The sequence below is a fragment of the Cavia porcellus genome, unplaced genomic scaffold, assembly GCF_034190915.1.
Source record: "Cavia porcellus strain 051 isolate PalLab524CR breed Dunkin Hartley unplaced genomic scaffold, mCavPor4.1 scaffold_15, whole genome shotgun sequence".
Classification (NCBI taxonomy): domain Eukaryota; kingdom Metazoa; phylum Chordata; class Mammalia; order Rodentia; family Caviidae; genus Cavia; species Cavia porcellus.
The window spans coordinates 10,211,223-10,229,736 of NW_026947498.1; the positions used below are offsets into that span (position 1 = coordinate 10,211,223).

General features: G+C 57.5%; 1 protein-coding gene across 7 annotated transcripts in view; it reads right to left on the minus strand.

The window, feature by feature from the left end:
* Agpat3 (1-acylglycerol-3-phosphate O-acyltransferase 3) overlaps nt 1-18,514 on the minus strand; it is a 55,095-nt gene that overhangs the window by 29,401 nt on the left and 7,180 nt on the right. For 3 of the 7 annotated variants that reach the window (XM_063224609.1, XM_063224605.1, XM_063224613.1), the window contains exon 2: nt 9,415-9,483. The exons of 1 other annotated variant lie outside the window; for it this stretch is intronic. The gene's annotated coding sequence lies outside the window, so the exon portion shown is untranslated. Of the gene's footprint in view, nt 1-5,960; nt 6,126-9,414; nt 9,484-18,514 lie in introns of those variants that run through there. 3 more of the 7 variants (XM_063224611.1, XM_063224607.1, XM_063224608.1) reach the window with 2 other exon arrangements.

The window sequence follows — 18,514 nt, forward strand, 5'->3', positions numbered from 1 at the left end:
GGATCAGAGCTCAGGAAGAGAGGCCGTGGGTGCTGGAGTGAAGACCTCTACACAAGGAGGCCCAGGTGCAGGTTCCAGCGGCTCCTCGGGAAGCCACAGCTAGGGCGGGCACAGGGCCCTGGCTCAGTTCCCCAGCCAGTGTGTCACAGCATGCTCAGGTGGGAAGAGACAAAGGGGTAGAGGGAACTCCCCCGCCAATGCTCCTCCCATAGTAGCGAGGGAACCGCAGTCCTGCCTCAGTTAGGGTTTTCCCTGGGGCCAAACCTTCAGGTCAGACAGGATTCACCGCAGCCTCCGTCAGCACGGATGCCAGTGGCCAGCCGCACCGCCCCGGTGTGCCATAAGGCATGTCAGTGAGCACAAGAGCAAGGCCAATGTTAACTCCCCCCATCTTACCTCAAAGCCACCTGGGGGCGCCGGGGACAGAGGGCCTAAGGGGACGTCCCCAAAGCTCTAGGACCCAGGGTACACAAGTCAATCTGAGCCTCATGCCCCACCCCAGCCCTCGGGGGCTTGATGCTATGTTGGCAGCAGCCTCCAAAGTGAAGCTGTGTCTCTGTCACCTCAGTGACTCTGGTGGTGGCGGCAGCGAGGCAGACAGTGGGGCAGATGGGAGAGCTCGGCCTCAGCCCACCCAGGCCCTGGGGACAGCACCCGAGAACAGGAGGTGGAAGGCAGCTGGCACACATGTCTGGTGTTGGAGGGGTGCCCAGTCAGGCCGTGAGGGGCTTGGGAGTCTCCTCATCCTGGGGGTGGGAGGAACCAGAACAAGGAGCCCCCTGACTCACCCGAGGGGCCTTGCCAGGACTCGGCAGGCACGTGGTCCCCACCAGGTGTGGGCAGCAGCAAGATGTCAGAGGCACAGGGGCACAGTCAGAATGGCTTCTACTCGCCCTCACCCTGGCTGGGAGGAGCAGGAAAGAGGGCACTGGCCTGTGACATGTGCCCAGGGAGGTGTGGCCCATCGGTGCCAGCACCAAGGGGATAGGGCCATCGCCCCACACTGGGCACATCGAGGGTGAGATGCCAGTGTGATGCAGGCTTGGGCAGCAGGGAGGACCCCAGCTGCGGTTCATGCCAGCCCAGCTCCAGCAGCACACGTGGGTGGAGCCCGGGGCGAGCCAAGGCGTGCCCAGCACCCAGATGAAACAGTGAGGGCTGAGAGCCACGGCGAGGACAGAAACCGGGCAGCACAGAGGCCAGGGACAGCTCACGGCCAGCAGGGCAACAGAGCCGCAACTTGGGGAGCACTCATGAGGGGCATCTGCTCCCCAGGCCGCAGGCTCAAGGATGAGACAGGAAATGCACTTTTGTCTTGGCCCTGGTCCTGGGGTGACACAGGTGAGGAGCAGCTCATGTCATGCTCTGGGTTTTTGAGTGGGCAAAGTGCTCAAGGGTGGAATTCTGGGAGTGATGGAACTCCTCGTCCCTCACCTCCACCCCTGCCGTGACCAAGGCTGCATGCAAGAGTTGAGGGGGACCACAGCCTCCGGCTGGCTGGGTCACCCAAGGGTTCAGCCATAGCTCAGGGTTGGTGAGGCCAGTGAGGTCCCCTGCACTCAGCACTGGCCCCAGCCCACACTATTGGCCTCTGTGCTGCCTGAGATCTGACCCAGAGCCCCGGAAACCAGGCAACGCCAGACCCAGTGTCCTGACCCCTCAGACAACCGGCTGCTCCCTGACCTGCTCGTCTTCATGCAGTGCAGACACCTGTGGCGCAGACAGCTGCCCACAATATCTGAAATCCACACGTGTTGGCTCCATCCTAGGGCAGCCGAGGCATCAGTGTCAGCCGGCATGGCACCAGCCTGTCTGGGCCTGTCACCCACACAACATCCAGGGGTGGAGAGCTCCCCGTGCCCACACTGACGGTGCTGTCCCTGGAGCCCTGTGACACAGCCAGGCTGTAGCTCCCTGGCTTCGGCGCCCACAGGAGACCTGGCCAGCACTGCCCGGCTCACATACTCCATGTGGGTGGAGTGCACGGCTGTGCAGACACCTGTGTGTGTGTGTGTGTGTGTGTGTGTGTGTGTGTGTGTGTGCGCGCGCGCGCGCGCACTCAGGTCCCAGGGTAACCCCCACACAGCAGTCTGGTCCCATCCCAGGTCACAGCAGGCAGTGTCCAGCTGGTGACACTGGCCTCCTGTGGAACCTGGCTCAGGGTAGTGGGGTCAGGGTCTGCCCCTCCTGCACTGGCTGAGGAGGCAGCCTGTCTCGCCTGGTTATGCCTGAGTGTCTGCTGCTGGGGCCTCTGTCTGTGACCCGCCAGCTGGCCATGGGCACACACAAGGCATGGATGTCACCTCTGTCCCTGACACTGCATCAGCAAGTATAGCAGGCCCTTGGGCCAGCAAGCAGCATATGGATCTGCGAGGCCACCCAGTGGCCAGCCACAGGTGGGTCCCTCACAAGGGTGCACGGGGCCATCCACTACCCAGAGCCCCAGTCCAAAGACACAGTGACTCCCAGAGTGTGAGAGCCCAGCAAGCACCTGGATTTTTGAAGCAGACTGGACACGCTGGTAGCGTGGGCAAGCTCCCAGCAGGCAGCACTCAGAGCTACCTGCAGATGGGCTGAGTAAGCAAACGGCCCAAATGACCCGAAGCAGAGCCTTCTGGGGATGTGGGTGCTCGAATCTCAGGGGTAATGCTGGGATGCATGGGTCCAGGCCATCAGATGCCCCTCTCAGGCTCCTATCACCAGGAAGGGAGTGGGATGTGTGTGTGTGTGTGTGGGGGGGAAGCTGGGCGTGACTGTTAACTCCCAGATGCAGGACACCAGTGCAGCACAGCTCGTGGCCCTGCCCGCGTTTCTGGCACAGAGTGCCATCTGCAGGGCCCTCTAGGAGCCTTGCGGGTTTTCTGGGTTCTCTGCCGGGCCTGGACCTGCCCACAGCCCGAGGGTGGGAGGCACAAACAAGGGCAGCACGCGGCTGGCACCTGCTCCCACGCTGCCCCTGTGTGCCTTTCCTACTTGTACTCGGCCCTCACTCGCTCTGCAGGGCCTGCTTCCTCTCCCATCGTTAATAAATGCAAAGCCTCACTACCTTTCCCCCTTGTGCTGACCAAGACTTTGCTCAGGACAGAAAGACCCAGAAACCACCTAGAGCAGGAAGACCGTGAGCAGGACCCTGTAACAGGGCCACATTTGGCCTCAGCGCACACAGCGAAGCCCAACCCTGCAAATGAGAAAAAGACCCCAACCGAGCGCTTCACTGAGGGAGGGAAGGGGAAAAGAGTAAGCTGAAGGCCAGGGCCCAAAATACCCCACCAGCCAGCCACGGGCCAAGATGAAGCAGGAATATTAACAATGCAGAAACAAACGGCTTAGAGAAGACGCTGTAACAGCTTGTCACTCCCTGCTCTGCTCTGAACTGCGTCCGCAGCCCCTTTCATTGGACACAGAATCTCACTATGCTGCCCACGCTGCATCACACTTGTAACCCTGCCTCAGCCGAGATGACAGCGTGCACCACCCTGCCTGGCTGACACCACAGTTTACTGTCCAGGCACAGAACGGATCACAGGCTGAAAACAGCAGACACCACCATGCCGCTCATCTGCTCATCGGGGCGCCCTTTGTGGGAGCGTCCAGGCATGTGGCAACAAAGAAACCTTCAGCAAGTTCCAAAGAGCAGCGAAAATGTTCTAGTAAATTAGTAACAAGGGCTCATTTTAAAAATAAGAAATCAGTAACAAAATCACAACCGCAGAAAAGGTGCCCTCTGTTCACCGAAATAGCTTCTCCTAGCCGCCTTTGGAGGGACACTGGTGGACTGGTGGACACTAAAGCAGTGCATGTGTGGAGGACCTTCCCTCATCAACCGCCTTCGACCGCAGGAAGGATAATCAGAGTGAGGCTTCCAATCCAGAGTGTGGGGGATTATAAACTAACTAAAGGAACAAAGGTGCAACAAAAAATGATTTAGGAGAAAACACCTAAATGAACAGCTAAATCAAAAAGTTTACTTGGGAGAGCAGTGAAAATTAAATCAAGCCGGGCGTGGTGACACACCCTGCAATCCCAGCACTCAGGAGGCAGAGGCAGGAGGATCATCATGAGTGTGAGGCCAGCCTGAGCTACAGTTTTTGTGTCTCAAAAACAAAAAAAAGGGGGCTGGGGGTTTAGCTCAGCGGCATAAGTGCCTGCCTTGCAAGCAGGCAGTTGTGAGTTCAATCCCTGGTACCGATAAAAAGGAAAAAGACAAAAAAAAAAAAAAAAAAAAACCAAAAATCCAATTGAGAAAAAGGAGAAATAAATATAGGAATTAAGGAAAGGACTAATCAATTTAAGTACATAAACGATTATAGGAAAGCTACAGAGTGAGACCTGTCTCAAAAAGCCAAATAAAGAAGCAAGCAAGCAAACCAGTAGGACACCCTCGGAGCAGGCTCCTGCCTAGAATGACATCCACTCTACCATTGTGCTGGTTGCCACGATCCCTGCTCCCCCTGTTCAGCACCAGGCTGCACCCCAGAGACACCCCACCTCAGGCACACTCAGGCACACCCCGTGCGGAATCCAGGGTGCACTCACCACGCACAGCAGCCTCGTGGTCTAGCTGCGGCTGGACACAAACAGTGTGGGCCGGCCAGGCATGGAGATCAAGGAAACCGCTAGTGTCCACCCACAGAGGCCAGCAGGGATGGGGACGGCAGCTGGGGACAAAGGTCGGAGGCATCGGCCCCTGGAGCTCCAGCCTGACTGGTGCTGGTCAGACCCTGGTGCTCCCTACAAACTGGACTTCCCCATATCAGAAAGCGAGGGCTGGCTCTGGACAGAAGCAAAGGAAGCCTTGAGGCCCGCCAAATACTTATTTTCCCAACTACACCAGCGGAGCACATGTGGCTCCGGGGTCCCAGGGCTCCGTTCGGAACCTCCCTGCTCGTTCTGCGGGCCGACCCCGCCGCATCCAGTCATGGACTCAGGCACCAGGGTTTTCTAGCCCGCGTAGAGCAAGGCCGGGAGGCTGCCAGACAAACAAAAGCAGGATCACAGTTTGTTGGTCTCTGAAATACACGGTCTCTCCTCTGCCGTCTTGCAGACACATAGAGCCACCTGACTACACCAGTGAAACACTTGGATGTGATCATCCCCTCAAACCCTGCACGCCCCATGTTCAAACAACAGTAGTGACAAGTAAACTTATTTATGGTAAGACAAGGAGCAAGCAGACCGCTGACAGGAAGAGCAGCAAGGAGAAACGGCTTCACCCAATGGGAGAAGCAGGCGTTGAGGCTCAAGGCCCTTCGGCTGTGTGGAACGGTTCGGTGCGTGGAGGCTGCCGCCCCAAAGTCACCATGGCTACCATGTGAGACACTGCTGCAGGAGAGGGACAGCGGGCACTGAGACGTGTGGTTGCTGTCCTGGCCACTCTGGAAGCTGAAAACCATGGGAACCTAGAGCTCAGGGCCAGCGAGGGCAGCACAGGGAGGGACGTAAGCGTTCACTGCCTGCACATGGACGCCAGTCTAGGGGGAACCCAGCAAGTCCTCTAGGCTGGGGATGGGAACAGCGAGAGCTGGCCAGCACTGCGGGAGAACCAACACTACCCCAAAGGTCAGGAACAGAGCATGGGGGCTGGACTGGACACCCTCACACCCCAGGTTTGCAGGGGCTCCCAGTGAGTGGCCGAGAGGGAAGACAAGGCTGTGAGGACCCGGTGCTTCCCAGAGCCAACTCCATGGCTGTCAGCCGCTGTTACCCAGGCCTCTGGACACACAGCAGGCCAGTATGATCAGGCACTGTAGTGCCCAGGGCAGCCTGCAGTTCTCAATGATCTTCACAAGGGACCAAGCGGCACAGGTCATGGTGGGGACACAACACACACGGCACCACGCACGGCAGCTGTGGACCCAAGGCACAGCCGCATGAAGCCCATCTGTCCCTGCGGCTGGGGCTGTGGAGGGCTGGGGCTGGCGGCCCTGCTGAAAGGACAGGTACCCAGACACCACACTCACCCCAGGTATGTGCACACAGTCCCTTCCTGGGGTCCAACTGGGAGGAGCACGGCACCAAGCGTTCCACAAGCAGGCCCTCTGAGCCCACCCCTGTCCACTTGGACACTGCCTGTCGCTTCAGAAACCTGAGAACAGCACTGGCCAGAACGGAGTGGAGAGCTGGCTCCACATCACACTGGAGGCAAAGTCCACTTCCACCACAGCAGGCGGTGGGCCAGCCGGACAGCCAGGGCTGGGTCATTGCATCACCTGGACAGGCAGCCTCTGACCCAGCCGCTCAAGATACGACAGGGACCCGCGGTTCCCTGGCGCACCCCACACACCACACGTCACATCACAGAGTCTGCCCTGGTTCTGATGGACTAGTGACCACGGAGCCCTGCAAGGAAATCGTCACACAGGAATTTCCCGACTTTCAAACATGCGTGTGCTCTGGCGCGCAGGCCAAGGGGCAGTGCTTGCAGATGAGGCCTGTGTGTGCTGGAGGCCTCCCGGGCCACCGTGGGGTGAAGTTGCACAGGATGGAACAGCACAGAGGACACTTGTGGGAGCCGCGCACACCCCCAACCTCCAGAGTCTGCATGGCTCTGGTGGGGCAGTGCAGCTGCTGTTAGGACTCTGCACAGAATTAACGATGCCTTTTAATTAACGACGGCTCTGTATTTGGTTTTACAATCATGTTACTCCTATAAGTAAAACAAATATTAAGAAAAAACTGACTTGTCTGCAGGTCAAACCTCTCATCCCTGCGGGGTCTCAGCAGTCAGACGTGGCGTGGCTGGGCAGAGTTGGAGCCCTGGCTGTCCCATGTTGCCCATCAGCACTCGGAGTGCAAGGTTTGGGCCTTGCATCAAGGGTCAGCGGCCCTCTGTGCCACACGGCTCGTCACTACTCTCATCTTCTCCTCCTCCCCCCACCACCAGGACTTCCAGGGCTGGGAGACCCCTGGTACCGAGGAGTTAACTGGGGCTCGCTCCTCTCCATTGGGCACAGATCACCCTCTGCTGCCACCTCTCACAGAGGCGCAGGACCAGCAGGGCAGAGATACTGGGCTGCCGTCCACATTTAAACTCCTGCAATATAGGAGGAAGCTGGGAGCATCTGACCTGGCAGAAGTCAATCCCGTGGGTCCTTCTAATCAGCAAAGTGGCTTCCCATGCTGCCCATGAAGGACCAATCCTGTACCAGCTGCACCGCCACCCACAGAGCTCTGGTTCTCCCAAGACAACGGGCCTGGCATTCCTGGTGGCCCTGGGAACAGTGATGCAGACACCCAAAGCCCTGGCTCCGCCTCCCTCTCACTGGGTCCAGGTGGACCCCAAGGGCTGAGACTGACCTCGCTCCTGCCGTCTCATCACGGTCACCGGCAGTGGGGGACAATGTGCACCCCCAGCCTTCTCAGGGAGCCAAGGCAACGAGAGGGACAGAAGCACAGAACAGTGGACAGGGCTATGACCCGAACCCGTGCAAAGGAGACCACGTTAGGAACTTCAAGTTACTGCAGAAGAACCCCACAAAGCTCAGAGCGAAGCCACACATGGTCCAGGGCAGGCTACGGCATAGCAGGTTGGCCAGTTACCCCAGAGGTCACCCCAAACAAGTCCTGGGGACAGCCAAGGGGCACCCAGGAGTACCCGGGTGAAGCCCAGGAACGGAGTTCCGCTGCCCATGGTCCAAAAGCCACAATCACTGCCAACCGCTCACCCCTTCTGAGAGAGTCACTGTGCAGTCTGGAATGCTGGGTCAGCCCCTCCTGCTGAGGGCACCCCTGGGTGGGCTTTGGGAGACACAGGCTCAAGCCAGGAACAAAGGCGATGGCATAAATGTCAGAATCAGTGGGCCAGAGATTTAGCTCAGTGGCATAAGCACCAGCCTGGCAGGTCATGAGTTCGATCCCTGATCAGCCACTGTGGACTGCAGCACAGGAGGGTCATCTGTCTGGATCCGTCTGATCTTCCCTGTCTCATTTCTTGGTTTTTCACTTATCAAGCCAGGGTCCCCTATGTAATTCAGGCTGGCTTTGAATTTAGTGCCTCTCCTGCCTCAGCCTCCCCGGTGCTGGGGTAACATGCTCTGCTAGATGTGATGGTGCATACCTAAAATCCTAGTCCATCAGGGACACAGCTCGGTGGCTTAAATGCCTGCCTGGCAAGCACAAGTTCCTGAGTTCGATTCCTGGTTAAAAAAAAAACAAACAACCAACCTATAATCCTAGCACTCTAGAGGCTGAGACAAAAGATCACTGAAAGCTCAAAGCCAGCCTGAACTGCATAACGAGACTGTGTCTCAAAAAGACAGAAAGATAAGATAAAATAAGTATTTACAAAAGTGCTGAGCTGGGGCTGGGGATGGGGCTCAGGGACGCTAGCAGATGCAGGCCCAGGACTCCACTCCCATGCCCCGGGAGAGAATAGCGGCCCCACCCTGCTGCTTTTCTTCCTCCCTTCCCAGCCCTCTTCAGGGACAGAAGCTTAGCCTCCATAACTGGAAAGGTGGGGACAACTTGCCCAGCATCCCTGGCTTTCTAGGCTCAGCTTCCCGCAGAGCTAGCTACCCCGACATGGCCTTTGTCCCCTGTACTACCAGCTGTGGGCCCCCGCTGACCTGCTGACCACCTCATGGCCTCGCCTTGTCCCTAGCCTGGACTAGGTGACCTTTATTTAAGTCAACAGAAACAGCTTAGCTGTGAACCCGACTTTAGGGGATAGCTCCTTCTTCTTGCAACAGAGTAGCAGCCACTCAGGCGATTCAGCAGATTTAGCAATTCAGGCGGCAAAGGGAGCTGAACGCCGACACTTCGGGGAGCAGTCCAGGGCTCCAGGCAACAAGAAGAGCCACACGTGGTCACTCGGATGCCACCATCACAAAAGGTGCAGCCACAATAAAATAACTCCAGGGCCAGGACCTACCTCAGCGGCACAGCGCCTGCCTGGCAAGTGCAAGGTCCTGAGCTCCATTTCCCAGACCAAAAATAACACCTCCAAGGGTGACATCCCACAGAGTCCTGGTTGGGACACAAAGGAGGCGTCTCAGCGAGGCTCAGGCCACACAGTCATGCAATGGTGACAACGATAGTCACAACCACAAGCCAGACCAGCAAGGGACAGGGAGGCTGCACCAACCACATTCCCAGCATTCCCTGATCACAAGCAGGCCCAGAGGTTAGCTACGCAGACTGAGCCCACCAGGGATCTCCTGGTCTGAGAGGGAAGGCAGGAGGCTCCAGCCCTCACAACGCCAGTCACAGGGCCCAGGTGCTGTCCCAGAGGGGCCACTGGAGCACGGAGAGATGCTGCCCAAGGTCCCTCAGCGTGGGGCGGGACTCGTCCGCCGGCCAGTGTGACCCAGGCTCCACTGGTGCCTCGGGCTCCCTGCAACAGAAGCCTCTTCCCGGACCCCCACGCCGGGGCTGTGCAGGAAGCCCAGGTGCACGCACAGGTGAGCAGCCACTCACCTCACTCACCACGGCACGGGGTCAGCAGGGCGGGCACGGCCGTCCTCACAGGTGTCCGACTGGAAGGGCCTGGAAGGAGACACACTGTCAATGAGCTGCATCTATGGGACAGGAAGGTATCTCGGAGCCAGGCAGGAGCCAGTCCCTGAGCCTCCAAAAGGCAGAAAGCCAGGGAAATTGAGTCACAGCTCTGCTTTGCCTCCCAGAGAGGAAGGCCACTGACTCACGCAAAGGCATGGTTCACAGCCCAGGGGCCTCTCTGGGGCCACTACTGCCACGCTGGGCACAGCAGCCGAGGGACACGAGTGCCCTGCACTCGTGGGCTTTAAATCTCGAGGAACACACACCAAACTCACCCGACCATGCCTGAGCACTGCAGCGACACCCAGCAGCCACGAGGGTGGCCGGCATTCAGGCCCCGGAAGGCCCTGCTCCAGGACGGAAATCAGGTCCCTCCCTTCCTGCCTCGGGCTGTCTGTGCCCCACACACTGTCCTGTGTGGTGGCAGGCCTCAGGATTCTGCTTTTAAAGCAAAACAGCACTGCAATTTGGAGCATGTGCCCTCCCCGCACACAGGAGTCCTGAGCCCCAGTGTGGCTGCACCTGCAGGGGTGGCTCCAGGCAGGAACTCGGGCAGGGCCCTCGCCAGCAGCCATCCTCAACCGGCAGTGACAACTTCGAGAAGCGAAGCCCAGAGCTTTTTTGGAGGACTGCGTTGAGCGGGACAGGCCTCTGCGTTCCCCTCCGGGAGCCTCATGGCACCAGCCCCATGCAGACCCACAGCCGGCTCCAGCCACGCTCATCACAATGGAGGCGGCCGAAGCCACTCTCCGGGTCTGGAGCCTCCGGTTTTCCTGTGCACTTTGCTCCTCCACAGGTAACAGGCTTTTACCTCTGGCTGCTTCTACCATGGGCACCCAGTGCTTCTCCCTGTGCCCAGTGCTTGCTGAGCTTTGTGGAGATGAGGTTTTGCCACAGCTGGAAAAATGTCAGCCCCAGCCACCGCCTCTCCCAGCCTCCCTCATGGGTGCCCTCCAGAGAGCAGTCCCAGGCATTACCAAAGTGTGGTTCCTGCCAGTTCCTCTGTGTCCCTCCTCCCAGAGTCATTTCAAGCATGGGGAGGTTTGAGTTACATCTGAACTGCCCTGAGGGCCAGCTGCAGGGGCGGGCTGGTGGGCTTTGGGGAGCGGCTGGGCAGGAGGGCGCTGACTCCCAGCTGCTGACGCTGATGGAATCCTAACCTGCCCGATCACCAGGAGGAGACAGGCAGGCGTGGGTCTGGCAGAGAGCGGGCCACTGGGCATGCACCTGAGCACAGCATCCTGTCCCTGCCCCTGCCCCCTGGGCTCTGTCCCTGCTTCCCACATCCTCTGCTGCAAGGCCACCTTCAGACAGGGGGCCTCAGAACCATGAGCTGGAGCAAACACTTCTGCTCCCAGATCTGTTCGCAGGGTGCCTCACAACGGAAGGGCAACACTGCAGCCCTCTTCTCCTGCGCCACCTGCCTGTCAGTCCTGGCCAGTGTGCTTCCCATCTCTAGACTCCTTTCGGCCTTTTTTGGTATCTGCTGTTTCTCTTTATTTTACTCCCATTTTCCCCGCCATTGAATACAGAAGCACAGAAATGTGAGTACACACATGACCTACTGGACATTCCTGTCTGCTAATTTTTTTGTTTTGTTTTGACATAGGGTCTTGCTCTGTATCTAGGCTGGTCTCAGATTCACAGAGATCCTCCTGCCTCAGTGTCCCAAGTGCTTGGATGATAGTTGGGTGGGGGGAGGGGAGAACAGGAATTCTGCACTGTCAGGCTTTCACTGAGCTGGAGCAGGCTTCTGGCTGGGCCTGCAGGGGTCCCCTGAGAGCCCACCAGGACCTCAGGCTGGCCCGGAGCAATAGAAGCCCCTGCTCCCTTTTTCTGCTGTCAGTGCACCAGCTCGCTGGGAGCGCATCTCTACGCCTGGGAAACAGTGCAAAGCCAACCTGCTGGCTGAGTTAACCCAGAATGCAAATCTGAGTCACTGAGGCTGCTGGGGCCTCCCTCCAGTCAGAGGCAGCCTGGGGAGTGACCCGCAAGATCCTGGGGAGGACGGTGGCTGTCCAGTGCCTCTCTGGACCCAGCAGGGCAGCTGCCCCTACCCAGCACCTCAACCTCCTGCAGGCCCTACAAGGTTTCAGCACTGTGAACACAACAAGCTTGCAGCAGGCTACACACGCTAAACCCCCACCCCAAACCCCCACCCCAGGAACTCTGTGACCTCCCATTCTGTGTCCCTCACTGTCCTAAGGAGTCCCTTGCACCAGAGAGCTTCAAATCTTGATTGGTAAAGCAGCCAGAGCAAACAGGCTGATCATCCTCGTTCTGGGAGTGGAGCCGGACAGGGCCAGCTGCACAGCAGGAGAGGACACAGCCACCATCCGGGGACCCTGCAGCTCCCACTCTGCATGCACGGGGACACGAGAAGCACGCAGTGCCTGCCATTCCCCGAGGACGGGAGCACAGGTGCTGGCAAGCTCCTGCTATCAGCAAATCTCAGGGAGCCCAAGAGACAGAGACCCGAGCAGGGAGGAGATCTTCAAGCCCTATAGTGTAAACCCAAAAGAACAAAAAGGCATTTCCAAAATCCAGCCATCAAACATTAAGTCAAAACGTAATACGTGAATTGAACAGTAACAAAAATATTTCACATCACAACTTATAGCTTCCGCCAAATCAGTTCTTACAGGGAATGACTCAGAGCACATTAGAGATTTTTAAAAGACTGCCACAGATGACATAAATATACCTCAAAAAGTTAGAAAAATGCCAGGCATAATGACACAAGCCTGTACCCAGCACTGGGAGGGCTGAGACAGGTGGACTGCCATGAGTTTGAGGCCAGCCTGGGATACGGAGTGAGATCCTGCCTCAAAGAAAAAGGAAAGCAAAAATCAAAGTTAACACAAAGAGAAGGGATAATTTTCTTTCTTTCTTTTTTTTAGCGGTACTGGGGATCGAACTCATGACCGCCTGCTTGCAAGGCAGGTGCTTATGCCACTGAGCTAAATCCCCAGCCCAGAAGGGATAATTTTCAAAGCAGAAATTAATAAAATACAAAATACAGAAAAGGCCCCAGAGTTGGTTCTGAGAAAGGATCAATAAAACCTACAGCATTTTGTCATGCGAGACCAAGATAAAGAAAGAGGAGCAAAGGCACAAAGCCTGTCAGGACCAGGCACAGGCCCGGGGCTGCCTCCGTGGCCGTGGCAAACGCTGAGGTTGGCAGAGCACCAGAACTTTGGGCTCTCGGATCCAGAGCTCTTGGGACAGTCGGGGCCCTGCTGCCCTTGGCCTATGGAACCGGCAGCACAGTGCAGGTGGGCGAGGCTGCCCAAGATGTGGCCAGGACGCAAAAGCAAAAAGGGAGAGACTGATTACACAGTGCGTGGGAGGGCGCCGTTTCCTGACTCCTCCCACTAGGCCCTTGTTATGCCCCCCAGCAGCGCCAGCCAGCACCCTCAGCACACGGCACTGGGCACCGCAGACCCAAACCCTTGGGTGAATGTCACGCTCAACGGACCCAGCAACGCTGGCTGTGACCAGGAGCCTTGCAGCCCCGAGCCCTGGGGACACCAGCCAGCACAGAAAGGGAGAAAAAGGAACACCCAGGATGGGGAAGGAAAATACTGTTAAACTCACAGGTGGCAAGGACATACCCCAAGAACCCTGAGAGTTAAAAGAATGAATAAATGGTTTGAAGTAACCTACAAACACGTTTGAGACAGTAAGGAAGTTTAAGGCTGAGGCTACAGCCGGAAGACCTTCTCGAGCACGCAGCCTGCACCTGTCCACAGCACTGCAGAACAAAGCTCAGCGGGGAGCCACACAGACCGATATCCTGGGCCCAGACACTCAGGAGCAGAATGGACCAGGCAAAGGCCAGCCCCAGCAAGCCCAGACCATGGAGAGGCAGGTGGAGGCGAACCTCTGGCCTGCACGCTCGTCACCACCGCCAGCTCCAACAGGTGCACCATCCCCACAGCAGGGGCACACACGCCACACGCCCGAATAGACATCAAGAGCAGATGTGCTGGAGGCTTACAGATGTCCCAGACTTTTTCTCCAACTTCCTTAGCAGACATCACGCACAGAGGAGCTAAAATAACAACACCACAGTGTCTGATACGGATATGCAGATTAACATGCATGAGTGTCTGTACCTGCTTGGGGTTGTTGTCCTGGAGGAGGTGCTGAGGAGACACAGTGGGATGGTGGCAGTGGAGGTGGCTTTGGACCAGGGAACCGGTGCTGTGTCTTCAGGGACAAGGAGCCATGACCATGAACTCTGACGAGCAGGGCAAGGAGGTCAGTGGGCAGGGCCATGCGTGTGCACCATGGCTGTGTCCCCTCCACTCATGTGGGACACACAGGCACCATCCCTGCACAGTGCAGGCCGCCAGCCACTGTGCCCAACACCAGGCTTGCTGGGGGAGCAGGAAGCACCAGGACCAGGCAGTGTGGCGCAGGCAGCCACGGGCCCTCAGGTTAGGGAAGTCCCTGAGCAGGACCAGGACGGCTCGGCTGCTATCTCCAGCCAAGGATAAGCACTCAGAAATTCAAAACCACGCCACAAACAGCAATCTCAGCGAAACCTGTTTATTTCCTGGTGCCACCATGTTAGGGATGGGCAGGGTACGGGGCTGGCACAGGACAGTGGGAAGCTGCCTCTCCATCTCACCCCTGGCCCTGGGGCCTCTTGTCCCCCTGTCCCGAGGAGGCCATGACCCCAGTATCACTGCCCTAGGGTCCCTAAGGCCATCAGCCCACAAGGTGTCCCTGGTCACAGGTCACGGTGGCTCCAGAGCTGGGAGCATCCCACCAGAAGTAGACAAGTGACAGCAGCCACTAGTGTCACAGCCTTGTGTCTGTCCCTTGCTTTTCTATGAGCCAGGAAATTCACAAATAAAGGGCGAGGAGGTTGGCTGTGGTGCAGAGGCCCTGCAGCGGCCTGGCATTCAATCTGATCTGGGCACCGGGAGCCTGGCACCACAAAAGCAGCCCAGGGGATCCGGGAGAGGCTGTGGCACTGGGTCTGCCCCATGGCCAGCCAGGACAGAGACAACCAGCAGAGCTGGGTACCACCTCCTGTGTAGCATCCCAGGACACAAAGCCTGCCCAGACACAGACCACAGCACTGATGGCTACAAGAGACACAGGGCCTAGCTTGCTGGACACTGGAGCAGGGGCCACTGTGCAGTGGGGTTCCCTGTAGGTCCCCCAGACCTGGCTCACCCCAGACAGCAACACAGGTCTACTTTAGACCCAGTCTGCAGCATTGCAGCCCAAGACACTCACTTGGGGGAGGAGGAACTGCCACCCCCTATACCCCCTCCCCCACGCCACAGCTGAGGCCAGCAGTGTAAACAGCCCAGGTATAGACAGCCCAGGTGTTCCCAGACAGAAACACACACCACACTGAAAGGAGGTGCAGATGACCCCTGAAATCCTCTCCACCCCAGCAAGGGATGTCACATAATCATCGAGGACACAAAATACAAAATGCACAGTATCTAAGCTGTTTCCAGCATGAGCCCCACCACAGCCACGGGGACCTCAGATGTAGGACCCCAGGGCCATAAGGACCCCACATAGCATTGGCTCAGACTCCGCCAGCCTGATGGGGGTGATCCTTGGCCACAGCTGCAGCTTTAGGTTTCTGGAGTCATCCAGGAACAGAATGGTAAGGCCAGGGTGAGGTAGAGCTCGGGTGCAGCGGCACCAGGCCCTGAGTCCGAGCCCCAGCACCACACACACACACACACACACACACACGCACGCACGCACGCAGAGCAGCAATGTCCTGCTTCCTGGCAGGGACTCGCTTAGCCGCTGGGTTTGGTGCCCAGCAGCCCCCAAAAGGAGAAAGGCAGAAATAATTCAGTAACGTTTTATTCAGCCATGACATCCAACTTTTAATGGGATCAGCGTAGAACTCCTCTTCCATCTGATGCGCCCCAGCTGCGTGCTACCCAGCACAATACTCCCCTCTCCTGCTTGGACCTGGAGAACTTCTGACGTGTGGAGCCTCAAAAACCCTTTGGCTGTCAACTCATCTCCCAAGGCTGAGAGGCGCACCCTCCAAACCTCTGTCTGAGGCTTTTCATGGCCGCCGCTGCTCAGCACCGAGTACTGAACTCAGGGCCTTTACACCACGCTGCATCCCGGCTGTTTTTTGAGACAAGGTCTAAGTTGCTACGTTGCCTGGGCTGGGCTCAAACTAGCCAACCTCCTGCCTCAGCCTCCCAGAGAGTGCCAGAATTACAGTTTGAGCCAGCACAGCCAGCCAGAGTGTTTTTTAACTGAGAAAGAAAACTGGGGGCTGGGGATTTAGCTCAGCGGCATAAGCGCCTGCCTTGCAGCAGGCAGTCGTGAGTTCGATCCCTGGTACCGATAAAAAAAAAGAAAGAAAAGAAAAGAAAAGAAAACTGGCCCATTCCTGAAAACACAATACAATCACAAGCTACAGAATAAAACTGATAACATTACTAAATTGTTTCATAAAACTGGGAAGGGGAAACTGAGGACATGGTGCAGCTGGGAGGGCCCAGCAGCAGACCCCTTGCCTAGCGCCAGGCCCTGGGCTAGACCCCCAGCACCAGCACCACAGAGCAAACTGAAACAGAGAAAACGACAAATGAAGAGGAAAACCAGCTGGTGCTTCCCATTTGCTCTCCAATCTCCTTCCCCTGAAGGGCTCCAGGGTTATTTCCTGCCAGGTCTCTCCTTTTCCCTCTGCTCAGCCCCAGGTGGTCCTTTGCTGATGTGGTCAGCATGCTGTCCTGGCCCAGGCTTGCCTCAGCTCTGTGTCCGTCCCTCCCTCCATCCATCCCTGGCCACAGGGGGCAGCGGGTCCCGCCCCGGCTCCACCCCTTTTCCTATCTCTGCCCTGCAGTTGATTCTACTGCCAGCTGAGGTTTTTGGAACCCTGGGCACAGCCAGGACCAGAGCCCATGTGACGCTGAGCCAGGGCACCAGGCTCTGCCAGGCCCCTTCTGTGTTCTGCAGGGCCTTGGAGATAGCCCCCCACCCCAGAAGAGTCCCCTGGCCCCAGTAACAGTGGTGCAGCCATGTGGGGGGTGCACCCGTCAGATCAGAGTCTGGGTGATGGCACCAAGCTGGTCCAGAACTTGGCATGGTGCTGGTGTAACACAGGGTCTATGGAGGACAGGAGAGGTGATGTTGCCTGCTGAGCCCTAGGTCAAGCAGACCAGGTAGGGGACGTGGTGAAGCAGCTGAGGACAGTGGGAATGCAGCACACTGGAGGCAGAGTCAGGAAGGTTGCTGGGATCTGGAGGAAGGACTCCTGGTGGCCCAGGCTCGGACACGGTGAAGGAGAGGATGGAGGATCGGATTTGTGGATCCCAGAAGAATCCATGGCAGAGTCCCCAAGGAGACATCACCCCAAATTGCACACTCGCAACCCTGCCCTTCCACCCCACTTCTACCTTGGAGACAGCGCCCTCTCCACTGCCGGGCACATCAGGTGTTGGGCAAGGCACAGTACAGCGGCCTCTTGGCCGCCACACAGGGGCCTGGAGGAAGCCCCAGCACAGAGGCCCCCACAAGTGTGCCTTTGGTTGTTCAGGCAACGGAGAAGAAAGTTCAGCTTAAGAGCTGCAGCCTGGCTAGGGACAGGCTGGGGAGCAGCCGCTGGTCTCGGCCTAGAGACCGCCCTGCCCCTCCTGAGGCGGCACCATACCAGAGCTGGTGCCCACAGCAGCACCTTCCTTGTCAGCCAGGTCCACTCCCCAGCTGTCACCAGAGCTTTACCCGGGCAGGTTCCCACACCGCTTTCCCCCAGAGGGTTGGGCTGGCCTCGTGGGAGGCCACAGACAGACTCACTGGACAGGCCCAGGACCTGAATTACACAGCCAGGAACCAAACTGCACCAAGCAGAGGTGGCGGGGGGAGGGGGGGGGGCGCTCCAGGAAGGTGACTTCCAAGGTTGGGATGAGGTTTCAGGGGAAAGTGTGCCCAGCACTTCTGGCTCTGGGCTCAAGCTCTAGAGCAGACAGTACAATAAAACAGAAAATCTAAGCTTGGGGTCTCGAGCCTATCACCCCAGCACTCAGGAGAGGTGCTTCCAGTTCAAGACCAGGCCCGGCCAAATAAAAAATAAGTAAATACATAAACAGGCGTGCTGTCATATTCGGTATTATTATTTATGGTGATTTTTAATATTAGGTGCAGTGCATAAAATAACGATGTTCAGAGAGAAAACGGAAACAGAAAAGGGGAGAGAAGCGGGAGACGTGGGGAGAGCTGAGAACCGCCAGGACGAGAGAACCGCAGAACTGCGGAGCAGAACAGCACCTCACAGAGCAGGCAGACAGCAGTGTACCCGCCCTGTGCCCTCCCCTCCCCAAACCCCACCCTGCTGCCCTCTGGTCTTGGCCCAGGGCTCCGGAGGCCCCAGGCACACAGCAGCCTCCCTCCTTCTGCCCTCCTGTGGGGTATCCTTGGCGCACTGGGCCTCTAACCCCTCCTCCTGTCCTGCACCCCTGCAGGCTCCATATGTGCAGAAGAAGCTGACCCAGCAGGAAGGCTCCACCACCCTGTGTGGCCGCTCCTCGGTGCCACAGGCCTGGAGCTCCCAGTGTGGCTGCAGCCGCTTCCCTGTCCTTTCCCACTGGGGACACAGCAGCCCCTGCCTACAGTGTCCCCAGCCCACAGGAGCAGCCCGGGAGGGTGGCGTGCCTCGCCCTGTGGGGTTTAAGAGAAAAAAATTATAAAACAAAATTTCAAAACACAACAATCGGGAGTAACAATGGTACACACACTGCACAATGTTGTCTTCAAATCAGTAACCCAGAGAATGATACCTGCCTCTGGTCCTCTGAAAAATACTAGCACACACCTCTCTCTAATGAGCTGTGAGAAATCAGCAGTATATCTTAACTATCTTTGATGTAAGTAGTTTCTTTCAGCTCCTCACCCCAGGGAGACACTAAGACAATTCCACGTGCACATCTGGCTTATTTCACTATGAGTACGTTCTCAAGGTGCATCCATTTACCTGTCTCTGGTGTATCCTTCTTTACAGCTGAGTAGTATTTCACTA